This window comes from Schistocerca gregaria, chromosome 5 (genome assembly GCF_023897955.1).
Source record: "Schistocerca gregaria isolate iqSchGreg1 chromosome 5, iqSchGreg1.2, whole genome shotgun sequence".
Classification (NCBI taxonomy): domain Eukaryota; kingdom Metazoa; phylum Arthropoda; class Insecta; order Orthoptera; family Acrididae; genus Schistocerca; species Schistocerca gregaria.
This window is the reverse complement of record NC_064924.1, coordinates 79659666-79672235: the sequence shown is the minus strand read 5'-3', so window position 1 is coordinate 79672235 and position 12570 is coordinate 79659666. Positions and strand designations below refer to the sequence as shown.

At 41.3% G+C, this 12570-nt stretch overlaps 1 long non-coding RNA gene across 1 annotated transcript; it reads right to left on the bottom strand.

Annotated features, from left to right (window-relative positions):
- Window positions 1-462: 462 nt before the first annotated feature.
- On the bottom strand, window positions 463-10712 carry LOC126272994 (uncharacterized). The gene is made up of 2 exons (XR_007549290.1): window positions 10637-10712; window positions 463-886 (listed from the first exon to the last, which is right to left on the bottom strand). It is a non-coding gene; the product is annotated as an uncharacterized LOC126272994 (long non-coding RNA).
- Window positions 10713-12570: the final 1858 nt, after the last annotated feature.

Below are 12570 nucleotides of genomic sequence, written 5' to 3'. Positions count from 1 at the left end.
CCTTCGCCAGTCGTTCAGTTTATACGTAGAGTTCAAGGCTTCCAGTTACTCTTATAGGTTTGTAGCGGTGCTGCGATAACTGTATAGGATAAAAAGCGTCAGCAGCGGTAAGGAAAAATAATACTCTTACAAGATCGCCTTTGTTTGCTAAAATACGAAATTTCCAAATGAATCGCTTGCCAATGAATTAAACTATTTACTGCCTCAACAGTGGCAATCCGCCGCTTCTGACTTAAAAACCAGGCATGTTTGTTGTCAGAGAGTTCAATAATCTATCTTTAAAAAGTTTTGCCTTCACGTTGGAAACATGTCCATGTTAACCGATAAGAGCTACAACGAGATGTCTTCACATATTAAAGTAAAACATGTGCATTTTGAACCTAAGATGGAAGATGAATAACATCACCGTTTTGAGCTGAAAAGGAGAAGTAAAATAAAGGAACCAAAGAAAGTAAGATGAGCTACAACATATAGAAAATTATAATAACAGTAGTAATTTACTTAAATTAACCCTATATAAACGCTGTTTTCCGAAAGACTCCAACTGTGTCTAACATAATCATATAAGTAATAAAAACTGCAGTAATTAGTTTTTTCTTTATGCATATCGCAATGCATTGCAGAAAATCATTCTCATTTTTAAGTGCTGTGGCCGTCGTATACCATAAGTACTTAGGTGAAGTGCCAACGTAATAGAAAACTGTAATAAATCCCCGTAGCACGTCGTTGTATCCCTGAACAGAAACATATATGGTGCAGTGTTTTATTATTTAAATCTAGGAGTTTTCTATTTTCATAGTTTTCTTCTTAAATATGCTTAGAATCAGAATTCCATCTTGTGTGTCTGCCCTGGGACAAACGCTTCCAGTTCTGCTGTGCTGTTCATCTGTAACAAAAAAAGAAAAAAGTCATTACTTTTCTAAATTAAATGTGTGTGTGTTGGCCCTCGCGTTCTGTTGGTTTTATGAACAGTGCAACAATCTTATAACTCATGCTGTTTCATTCAAATGTAACAGAAAATGTGTAGTGTGTTCAACTTGTTACAGGAGTTTAGAAAAAAAGAAACCCATCCCATTTGAGAACACTGTCGATCCAGAGTGTGACGAGATAAGCAAATAAGTATACAATAAGTATATAGGTGAAATTACATTTTACGTTCTGACAGATGTATAAGCTGAACATTAAATAAATGCATCACGCCAGATTGACGGTAACGACTTCATAGTTTTTGATGATATGCTGTATTACATTGCATTCCATAATCAGAATTAAGGTGATATCACGAAACGAGTATAATGTGCTACAGTGGAGCCTTGTTTACCAAGACTAGGCAGGACTACATGTCATCAGGATTACCGTAAAATCCAGATAATCTAAAAATACCATAAAATCCAGGTCATCTAAAAATTAATAAGAAATAAATGAAATGGGGTAAATACCACACCGCAGACGCCAAGTTAAATTTATTTTCACGTAAATTTTAAGTAGGTATTAAAAATCGAGTTTTATACACTAAAATAATCAGTAAGTTTGGTACGTCATTTATGTGAACCACGATAATGTAGATGTTGTTGCAGCTGTACATGTTATAATGTCTTTAGACTGATCGTCAGCTTCGTCAGACACTACCAGCTGACGTATTCCATGTCGACCTTCCCATCTTTACAAGATGGCTGCGAACCTGGGATCACAACTGGAAAGCGTCTTCTTGAGACTGGTAGCTTTTGTTTTCGATATCGGGCCGGAGTTCAGAACGGCAGTAGCGTTCCTGTTTACACAACACCACATGAAAAGCAGGCCATCCAGCAAGTCATTGTTTGCTTTCTTGATTATTCTGCGATTCTTGAAGTTATCGTATATCATTATTATGAAACAAAACTTTACAAATAATTTCCGGTTCTTTTTCCAATCAGACAGCTTTGAAGTTGCAACACAAAGCTCAAAAGGAAGGTTTCCAGCAGTTCTATTGTGTCCATCTAACTTCTTGTCCATGAACATCTCTTTGATGTTGTTTCACACTCTCAACGAACGGCTACATTATAATATTAGAAAGGTCAGTATTACCTTGTTAACTGACTGTGCCATCATGCATGCACGGCGGTTGGCTGAACTTAAGTTTAATGATTGTTATTGCTACTGCTTCTTCGGGTGTGTCAAATACCATCGGTTACTGTGCTAAAAAACATCCAGATGAAGTGAGAAGCCGGGTTAATGATTGGAGAGTAGACGAGATTACATTGGACTAATATAATCATTTATAAAAAATATTTAGACTGCTGACGGAGTCCGAAATGTGCTATAAACTGAAACAGAGGAAATGGTCTGTTCTTATCAAAGACAAGACTCAACGAATGTGTGCGCGAGGGGTGATTTACAGAGTGCGAAATCTTTTGTGGACTGCAAAGAAATCGACTGCTAGAGCTACAGACGACGGCACGAGCCGAACACAAAGCAGAGCAGATCTTGCTGAAGGATTTAATGATAGAGACAAGGAGGACTCAACCAGTGAAATCGTTCAACCAGGAGACAACAATCCGCCAAAATTCGCAATGTTTGCTTTATCAGCAAGGGTGAGATTAGTCGCGTTCTGGAAATGGTACTTTATACATCTTTCCTTTCATGTCTGTCTAGGCTCAATAACAAACACAGTCATTGAGTCTCTAGCTGCCTTCATTCCGAACTGTATTTGATGTATTTACTTTCTTATCTCCTTTTTTGTGTCATCAAATCCTTTCCTCTGCCAACCTCTTCATCTCAGAGTAGCACTTACAACTTATGTCCTCTATTATTTGCTAAATGTACTCCAATCTCTGTCTTCCTCTACAGTTTTCAACCTATACAGCTCCCTCTAGTACTATGGAAATCATTCCCTGACATCTTAAGAGATGCCCTATCATTCTGTCTCTTCTCCTTTTCAATATTGTGCACATGTTTCTTTCCTCTCCAATTCTCCGCAAAACTTCCTAATTCCTTACCTTGTCAAACCACCTAATTTTCAACATTCATCTGTAGCACCACATCTTAAATGTTTCGATTCTCTTTTGTTCTAGTTTCCTCACAGTCCATGTCTCACTACCATACAATGCTGTAGTCCAAACGTACATTCTCAGAAATTTCTTCCTCAAATTAAGGCTTATGTTTGGTACTGTAGACATCTGTTGGTCAGCAATGCCCTCTTTGCCAGTGCTTGTCTGCTTTTGATATTCTCCTTTCTCCGTAAACTATTGGTTATTTTGCTGCCTAGGTAGTAGAATTCCTTAAGTTCATCTATTTCGTGACTATAAATCCTGATGTTAAGTTTCTTGCTGCTGTCATTTCTGCTAGTTTTCATTACTTACGTCTTTCTTCAGTTTACTCTCAGTCCATATTTTGTACTCATTAAACTGTTCATTCCATTCAGCAGATCATGTAATGTAATTCTTCTTCACAATTTTAATCCCACTCTTGAACCTTTCTTTCATTTCCACCATTGCTTCTTCAATGTACAGATTGAACAGTAGGGGCCAAAAGACTACAATCCCTGTCTTACACCCTTCTTAATCAAAGCATTCCGTTCTTGGTCGTCCACTCTCAATCCCTCTTGGCTCTTGTAAATATTCTATATTACCCGTCTCTCCCTATAGCTTTCCCCTATTTTTCTCAGAATTCGAACGTCTTCCACCAATTTACATTGTTGAACGCTTTTTCCAGGTCGACATATGCTATGAAGGTGTCTTGATTTTTCTTTAGTCATGCTTCCATTATCAACCGCACCTCCGTAACTACTGAGCTGAAACCTGATTGTATAGAGTGCACTCATCATCTTCAGTCATCATGTATTCCTAGAACTTTCTAAAATTATTTTCCAGTTTGCTACATTTAAAACAAATATTGCTGTTTGTTATCAAACTATGCATGTCAGACTGTTGAGATCACAAAAACTGAGAATAATTTCCGGATTTCATGGCGTTATAATTATATATCCTTCACTATGGCGAAAGTCTAGCGTATGAAAATTTTGTCATGTTCTATACCGCATATAAACAGAATTATTGGCACCTTCATAGAGTAGTGCAGATTGTTCTGAATACTGTGTAATGTCTGCGAGCCAAGCTTATTAGCTAATACTCAACATTTTATGCACATTTTTCGGAGCAGGACATATATACCTCTGAGAGCTGGCCTTTTTCTTCTATGTTCGTGAAGTCTGCCTCGATGTAAGTGCTACACTGCAACAGTCCTACTAAAAAGTGAACTTGACCTTGTCAGATTCCTAAATCACTCCTCGCCAAAGCGAGAAGTCTTATCTGCTACGGCTACTCACACGTTTCTCTTATCGATGGTTTACCACGCAAATAATCTGCTACGTTGTACCTATCAGTATGCCCGGGCAATCTTATATAGCGAAATTCGAGTACTGCCGTGAACACGCAGGTCGCTTAGGTACTTCTTTCTGGTTGACGGTAGTTAAACTGACATCGAACCCCTAGCGACAGCAATTTGGTCGTGGTTCTGGAGAGCAGGGCGCCTGCACAACTTGGGAAACAAAGGGTCTCACTGGTCGGACCCCAAGTAAGTTTGTTGACATTCCCATCACTGCACTGCTTTCACCCAGCATGTTAGTATTACAATGATCGATTGCATCACAGTTACTTGTCACGCCGATGCAATATAATCGCTGTCGATCCAGTGTGGCATATATATCAAATTAATTTCCTCGGCTTTCTGATGTTAATCATTTTACATACAACCAAAGACTTATAAAATATTGGCATGTAATAACAGCGATTAGTTTTAAGAATTTTAATCAGACGATGTGGATTTATTTTTGGGCTTGCCACATGAATTTCTTTCAGTTTTCTTAACTATGAACGTAATCTGTGACAAATGTAATATTAATAGCATTTTCCCAACAGAAAAGAATCGAAGGATTTTTTAACCGTACGTGTTTCGCTAAACCAGAAAACCAAACACACACTTGACTAAAATATTGTCCTCAGTCTGTACAAATACTTTTTCTGTTACTTCTCGCTTCTTTCATCCCAGGCAATAATTTTCATGGGAAAAATGCCGAGTTTCACAGTCGTTCGCATGTCAAACTGTTGGCCGCCTGGAAGTAAGTCACCTCCAAGGTCGGAGAAGGGGGTCTAACGCCATACCACCTCTAACAGGACCATGGCTCGTAAAACACCGTCGTGTCTGCACCAAAATTCTAGTTCACGACAGTATGTACTCTTTCATAAAGATATAAGTACTGGGAGACTGAATCTGTGGGTAGCTCCTGGGTAGTCTATTTACTAAACGCTAAGTCTGCGAAAGACAGTGACCCTTCCAGCATTCTCGTATCCACGGGGTCCACAGTCATGGTAGATAGCCTCAACGATACCGCAATTCCACTGTGTTTGCCGTTCACTCAAGGGAAACACTTTCGTTTCCAGTGTTCTACGGTTTGGTGATGCTACAATCTAATCCACGCGTGAGTATCGCTCATCAGAGTGGTCATAAGTGGACCAGAGTCCCACAACTCATAACCATGTATGTAAAAGTATTTTAGTAGCACGCTGGATAATTGTTTCGTCTTCACAATCAAATGCATGATCTCACACCTATCCATTGCAGAATTTATGTAACCTAACATTTAGAGCTGGACAGTGTACAAAAGAAACCAGAATGGAGCTCAGTTTCACTTCATCCAATAACAGCTTCTGTGATAAAGTGGTGTCCTATATCTAATGCCATGTGCCCTATATTTGAAGAATGTCATTTCTGTAGTCCAGTCACATTAATGTGACCACCACCTATTTTCGACGTCACCATACAATAACCAGTCACAGGCAGAAAGTGGCAGCGCTAGCAGTGAAGAGTGTATAAAACTTGTTGGGGGCGGGGCGGGGGGGGGGGGGGGGGGGGGCGGCGACGCTGAGAGCTGTGCAGAGTCGTTGTAGTAATGTGGAAACGGAGCACTTTATCTGGCATCCAAAGGAGCACGATCATTGACTATCGAGACAAGCGTGGAAGCATTTAAAAAACGCCTAACTTTCTTAACTGTTCACGTGCCGCCACGGTTAAAGTATACCGCGCATGACAAAACTACGCGGTCCAAAACCCTCGCCGAGTCAACTGTGTTGCACCATGGTCCATAGATAATATGGATGAATGACGGCTGTTGGGTGTGGAGATTTGCAACTGTTGGGCAACTGACTGCCAAGATGAACAAGGTAGATACCAACAGTGTCTCCTCAAAGACCGTTCATCAGACGTTGCTCTGGGTGGGCCGCTGTAGCAGGCACCTGGTTCATGCACCTTTTCTGATCCTGTTCATCGGTGACAAAAGCTAGAATTTGAACCCCAGTAGTGCAACTGGACTTCCACTGAGTGGCAAAAGTGCCGTCTCCATGTGAATCACGTTTTATACTCCGTCGGACAGATGGCCGTTGGCACGTATGGTGTGAAATGTCTTAAAGCAAACACAGTTGCGTTCATGTCGCAAGAGGGAGCTTCATGGTCTGGGGAATGTTTTGGTGACACAATGGATCAGCACATGCATGCATCTCTCCAAGGAGACCATGTCCATCTCTATATGTAGTTTGTTTTCTCCTCATCACAATGGCATCTACCGGCAGGACAATGTAACACGTCATACAGCTCGCAGAATAGGTCCGTGGTTCAGAGGGCATCAGGATCAGATTACAATATTCCTCTGTCCACCAAATTTCCACGATCAAAATCCAGTCGAGAATCATTGGGACACCTCGACATGGCAGTTCGGGTCTGGAATCCTGGAGCATGCCACGGTACTGGAATCGGCACGACTCCATGTTGGTACTTTCCAAAACCTCATTGGCTCTCCTCTTGAAGCGGTCCACATTGCAAAAGCTTGTTATTCGGGCTTTTGGCCAGTGGCCACTTCACTATGACTGGACATTGTACTATTTCGTGTAAGATACACATAGACTAATAAGCAGAGCCCTCATAGAACTGTAGTGTATAAACATTTTTTGGACAACACAGTGTCACAAGGTACATCTAGGTCAAAGAGAAGCACTTAGTACAGTATGGGCAACCCAGCTGCGTAAGTTTACACCGAACGCCGTTGATGATGCAACTGTCAAATAACATAAACAGTTCACAAGGTTAGCCCTTTAGATGAGATGTTGCGCACATACACACTGCACATAGTTCATGAAATTTTAATGGAAAGAGATAGTGAAGGCATTTTCTAGACCATCCATCATTGTGAGAAGCTCCAGGAACTTTCTACAAATTTCGCTTGTGTTTTGTGTGCAGATACGCATGTGGCACTTTCGAGGGAAGATCTCATATCATCTTGGGGAGATAAAAGAGTAAGGAAGGAGTAACCACAGGAGACAAAGGATTCAATGAGAATTGGAGGCACAATTAGTCGCATATCACACAGGGTAAGAGACAACACGAAATGACGTTGTTGCTGACAACTGGCTTGCGCAGATGAACAGCAGCAGTTGCTTGTGTTGTGGCCAGTCGGCATTATTTTTGCTCCAGTCACATCTGTGGGCTCTTTGACTGCTCTGAAAGAAGGCTCATGGAACTAGAACAACAGACTAGCAACGCATCACTTGATGCACAGATTAACAAACTGTTCTCTTGCAATATAAAGTACCTCATTTAAATGAACATGTCCATCAGAAACTTCAACTATCATATTGTTCCTATATCATGAGGTTCACTCCTTCAGATGAGTTCACAAACGCGGCAGAGCTCTTGACAGGTCTACACTATATTGACCTGACTGTCAGAGCGCTGCTTAGCTGAGAGGCAATGCTGACCTGTAGGAGTGCCTCGTTTCTGCCACTGCCGATTGTAAAGAGCGCTCGCTAGTGTCTGGGATATCGATTAGCATTGCCAACTTTGGTGTGTCAATCTCCGTATGATACATATGGTTGTCCAGATAAGCTCACAGGGCACTGAGTATCTTCACACTATATACTGTGTGATGTACTAGTACTTAGCAGAGTGAGACCTGATTGCGTTTCGTAGCCATAGCTGAAACAAACTGCTAACTCCTACCCTGTGTCATATTGTAGAGATGTATTGCCCTTGCTGGATGCTTAGCAGCAGATGGTGTGTATTGTCCATACATAACTGACATCTGTCTCAGCTAATGCTCATCCTGCTACTCATAAACCTTCGCGTAATTGCAAGGAATCACTCTTTCTACTGAAATATACCCTGATAGTGTGGTACGAGCCATTGCTTGCTTCCAAGTCATCATCATCATTTTTCAAACAGACTAATATTCGTCCACATTCTTTTTTCTTTTTAGTCAACTTCCGGTTCTTGTTTCCATTCAATAAGGAAATCTCACACACGCTGCTAGAACGTGAAGTTTTCGTTAATATTATTTTAAGCTTCATAAGTATTTGCCACGGGATCCTTAAAAATAACACGATATTGAACATACTCCCTTTTGGTTCCTAGGCCCTAATAAATTGTCCACGACACCCTCTACACCAAGATGAACCACTTCATGAGACTGGTCTATACACCAAAGGAAAGACATCTAGAGAAATGATGCTAACATCTACATTGACAGTCCTACCATTGTTAATGCCCCTACGGCTGATCTGGACTGCTTCGTCCCGAACACGTAGTCTCCGCTTGAATTTCAAATCTGAACCTTGAATACAACTGGTGACAACTTTCCTAGCGGCGTGACATAACACCCTCTCCGACATATTTCATGTACAGATCGAGCGAACGACCGAACTGGAGACTTGTAGATACCGCCGGGAAAGTTGCACGAGCAAAATAAATTCGTAGGTATAGCTGAAGCCAGAGTGCATGGAAAAATGTGGAGCAGACTTTTATCTCACTGATATCCGACACTATAAAGTTACGCCGAAATGCAAGAAGATTTTCAGAGGATCAGAGCTTGGTGCCAGAATTGCCGGCTGAATCTCAACATAAGCAAATTTATCGCACATGACATATATAGGCGGAAAGACGTTGTATTGTAGGCCGCATTTCTGACCAGTCACTAGAAGCAGTAACATCCATCAAATAGCTGGTCGTGTGCATACAGAACGACTGAAAGCATAACGATCACATAAAACTAATCACAGGAGAGGTACATTCCAGACTAAGATTGCTTAGCAGAAGCCACAGAAAGTGTTGTCCACCCATGTAGGAAAAAAAATTACAAAATCCTTTTTCGATCAATACTTGAAAGTTGTTCATCACTTTGGGATCCATACCAGATGGGACTAATTGGGGAAATACAGAAGATCCTAAGAAGAGCAGCACACCTCTGTATTTGTTCATACAGTAAGGTCACATAGACTGAGATGCTCATGTAACCCCACAGGCAGAAACTACAAGACAGACTGTTGTGTGAAAGATGCTAAAAATCCCACAGCGTACGTTCCTAGAAGAAGCAGCCAACATACTTCCTTTCCTTATGTACATATCTTGAAATGATCGTGAGGAGATTCTGTTTTTATGCATCGCTTGCAGGCTTTCCCACTATAATCCTTTGCGGACCATTCGGGGACTGGAACAAGATTTTGGTAGGAAGGGAGGGGGGGGGGGGGGGGGCGGGTAGCGAGATACATCTTCCACCTATTGGTGCACTTGAATTAACAACACAAAAAAGGATGGTTCGTTACTTGCAACAATTGTCTGCAGTTCATTTTATTTGACAGTTGGAAAAACTCTCGTAAAATATTCATCTGAAATAAATGGACCACGGAACATGGGACGATAATATATTCTTACCGGAGGTCAGACGTGGAAGTGCGATTCAGTCGCAAATTGTAGCACATTCTCTTACGTGGTGTTGTATGAGCCCACATGCCTGATGTTCAAGTGTGTACTTACGCTAGGAGAATGAGTAGTGCCAACGCTTTCTCTGTCCTTGCGTAAATGCATTTGTATGTTGGTAGTTCACAACTGAAAAGTGTGTGGTTTCACCAATTCAACATGTAAATGTGAAGAATCCATTTCTGAAAAAGTCTGTCACGATCGGATGAACCATGTCTGATTAATAGACTGTGTCATCCAAAGTGGTCCACATAAAGGAAACTGGTGCGACTTACACTGCTTTTGAAAGAAACTGCATCGATATCGAAGAAGCTTAAGACAGTTTTGATATACTGCAAATATTACTGTGCTATTTCAGTCCAACATGAATTAATATTAGAAATATCTCGCATAAAAACTACTTTAGGCCAAAGCACCCATTCAGTTGGCTAACACTAACTTTGTATTGTGGAATATCAACATAGTGTTTGATGACCATTTTCAGATCATATGCGATGTTTATGGTATGGAGACGATTGTCGGTGATCAACTCTGCTGAGAACTACAGGCCTGTCCACGTGTTATATTTCCTCGAAGAAAGACATTAATTTATCGACAGTTTTATTGGCAACATAAGCATTAAATAAGAAATCATTTGTCATAAAATTACAGGAAACACTTTTGTGTTTGATGAGGAACTACATTTCTCGAGGTCCCTATGTGACACAAATCATTAAAAATGTATTCCGGCATAGAAGAGTTTACATCGAAATGAACATATTCTAGCCATCGCCCAAAGGGGAGCACAGTCTGCAAATAGCGTATGACTTTGCAGGTGACGAAAAACGGAAGAAACCTGTCGGCGCTGTCTGAATGTTACCTGCCTGAGAATCGTCGTAACCACGTGAGGATCAGCCCCTACATCGGAGCGCCACGTCCGTTCCCCACGGCGGTCGGACGCGTACTGACGGGAAGTGCGGCAGCGCGGGCCACAGCCCCCACCCGGCGCTCACTTCCCCCACCAACGCCGCCCCTTCCACCCCCCCGTCCCCCTACTTTTCCGGTGGTCCCTACCAGCGCCTAGCAGCCGCCGGCGACCTGGAGTCCCGGCCACCAGGCTCCAGCGGCCGCTGTGGAACGCAATTTCGCGCCGTTGCCTCCGGCAATTTTTGTTTGTCTTGTTTGGATCTACCCTCCCCCAACCTATCCTTTTTTTATTCCGAAAACGGTTTCTGTGGCCATGGCTAAAGAATTTCCCCGCAAGGGAGAGTGATGCGCCCCTGTGGTGCGTGCTTACCGGCGCATGAAATCGCCAGGACGAAATTCGGCAGACAGTCCGTAATTGATAGGAAAGGAAGGAAAAAAATAAACTGCAATATATTTTACCTCAGGTGAGCGCTAATTTGAGAATCTCTACGTTAATAGGTGACCTTTGTGTAGTGTGTATGTTCCTTGTGATGTGTATATGATATGTGGCCCGTTATTCACATCATAGATATAACTAATAGTCGTAAAGTCACGATTTCTTTGGGGTGACTGTTACAGCCATAAGGGAACTAATTAGGCTCATGGAATGGGGATTTCCAAATTTTTGTACATCATAAATTACGATTTCACACAAATTTAAAAATAAAACTGATATTGAGGTTATTTCTTATAGAAGACAGCTTGGGGGACTACGAAAGTAAATTTAGGAACGCGAACAAACGTTAACGGAATCATTAGCAGAAAACTGACAGTTATCCAAGTGTTCTGTTCTTATGAATCATACAAAGACGTTACACCAATTCCCGAACTCCAGTGATGTCATATATACCACAATGTATTTCGTGACTTTGCTGGTGATTGATAATCATACACCTGAATCATTTTTTGTTCAGTTTACAAGTATTTCTAAGTTGTTAATTGGTTGTAGAGCCCATATAACTTTCCAGTCACCTAAAATCAGAATTTAAACACACTGTCGTGCGAAAGTTACAGCCGAAACTCATTTTGGCATGATGTAATACTGAAAAGTAACATAGCTCGATGAATCTTGGACCACACATAGAAAGAATTGCTGCAGTATACGCTATTGCTGATTTTTGTTTTATGGGCGTTAGGGTCTGGTCCAAGTTATAGTTCTCTGCTTAACGTTTCGTCTTCCAGTGATGGGAACATCAGAGGCTTCAACGACTCAAAAACCGATTACAGGAACAAACAATCTTATTTGATGCCTCAAAGCAAAGTAGACAGAACAAACATATGCAAGGTGCAACACAAATGGCTGAAGGCCACAATTAAATTTCAAAATTTTAAAATATATTACCATCATCTTTTGAAGGCAGAATGCCTCAATGTTTAAGCTTGTAAGATAATTTTAAGACTAAGGTTGCAAGACTGAAAGCCCACAAATAATTTCACAAATTTTTTTAGAAAAAAGAAAAAATAATCATAAGCCTTAAATTTTAAGTAGCTGAAAACAGCAATTCGGAAAGACAATAAAGACAACAGCACTCAAAAGCCTCCCTGGAGAGTCTGCCTGGAGGGAATCTTCGCGATTGTGCCGCACTTGACAACAGGCTCTACGTGGTGGGAAAGAATTAGCAGGATGTAAGAGAGAGCCACAAGAGAGGAGCTTCAGTTTTGGTTTTGGAGGTGCCCGCTTCTGTTTCGAGTTAGGAAGCAAAGATGATCAAACTAACTTGACTTTGCATCTCGTGTCGTACCACAGTCATGTTTATGGCGAACAGACGCCGCAGCACCGTCACAGTAGTTCAATTCGATTTCACACTTGTAGAACCCAGAGCAGTCGTCAGTCTCAGGTTCATTGGA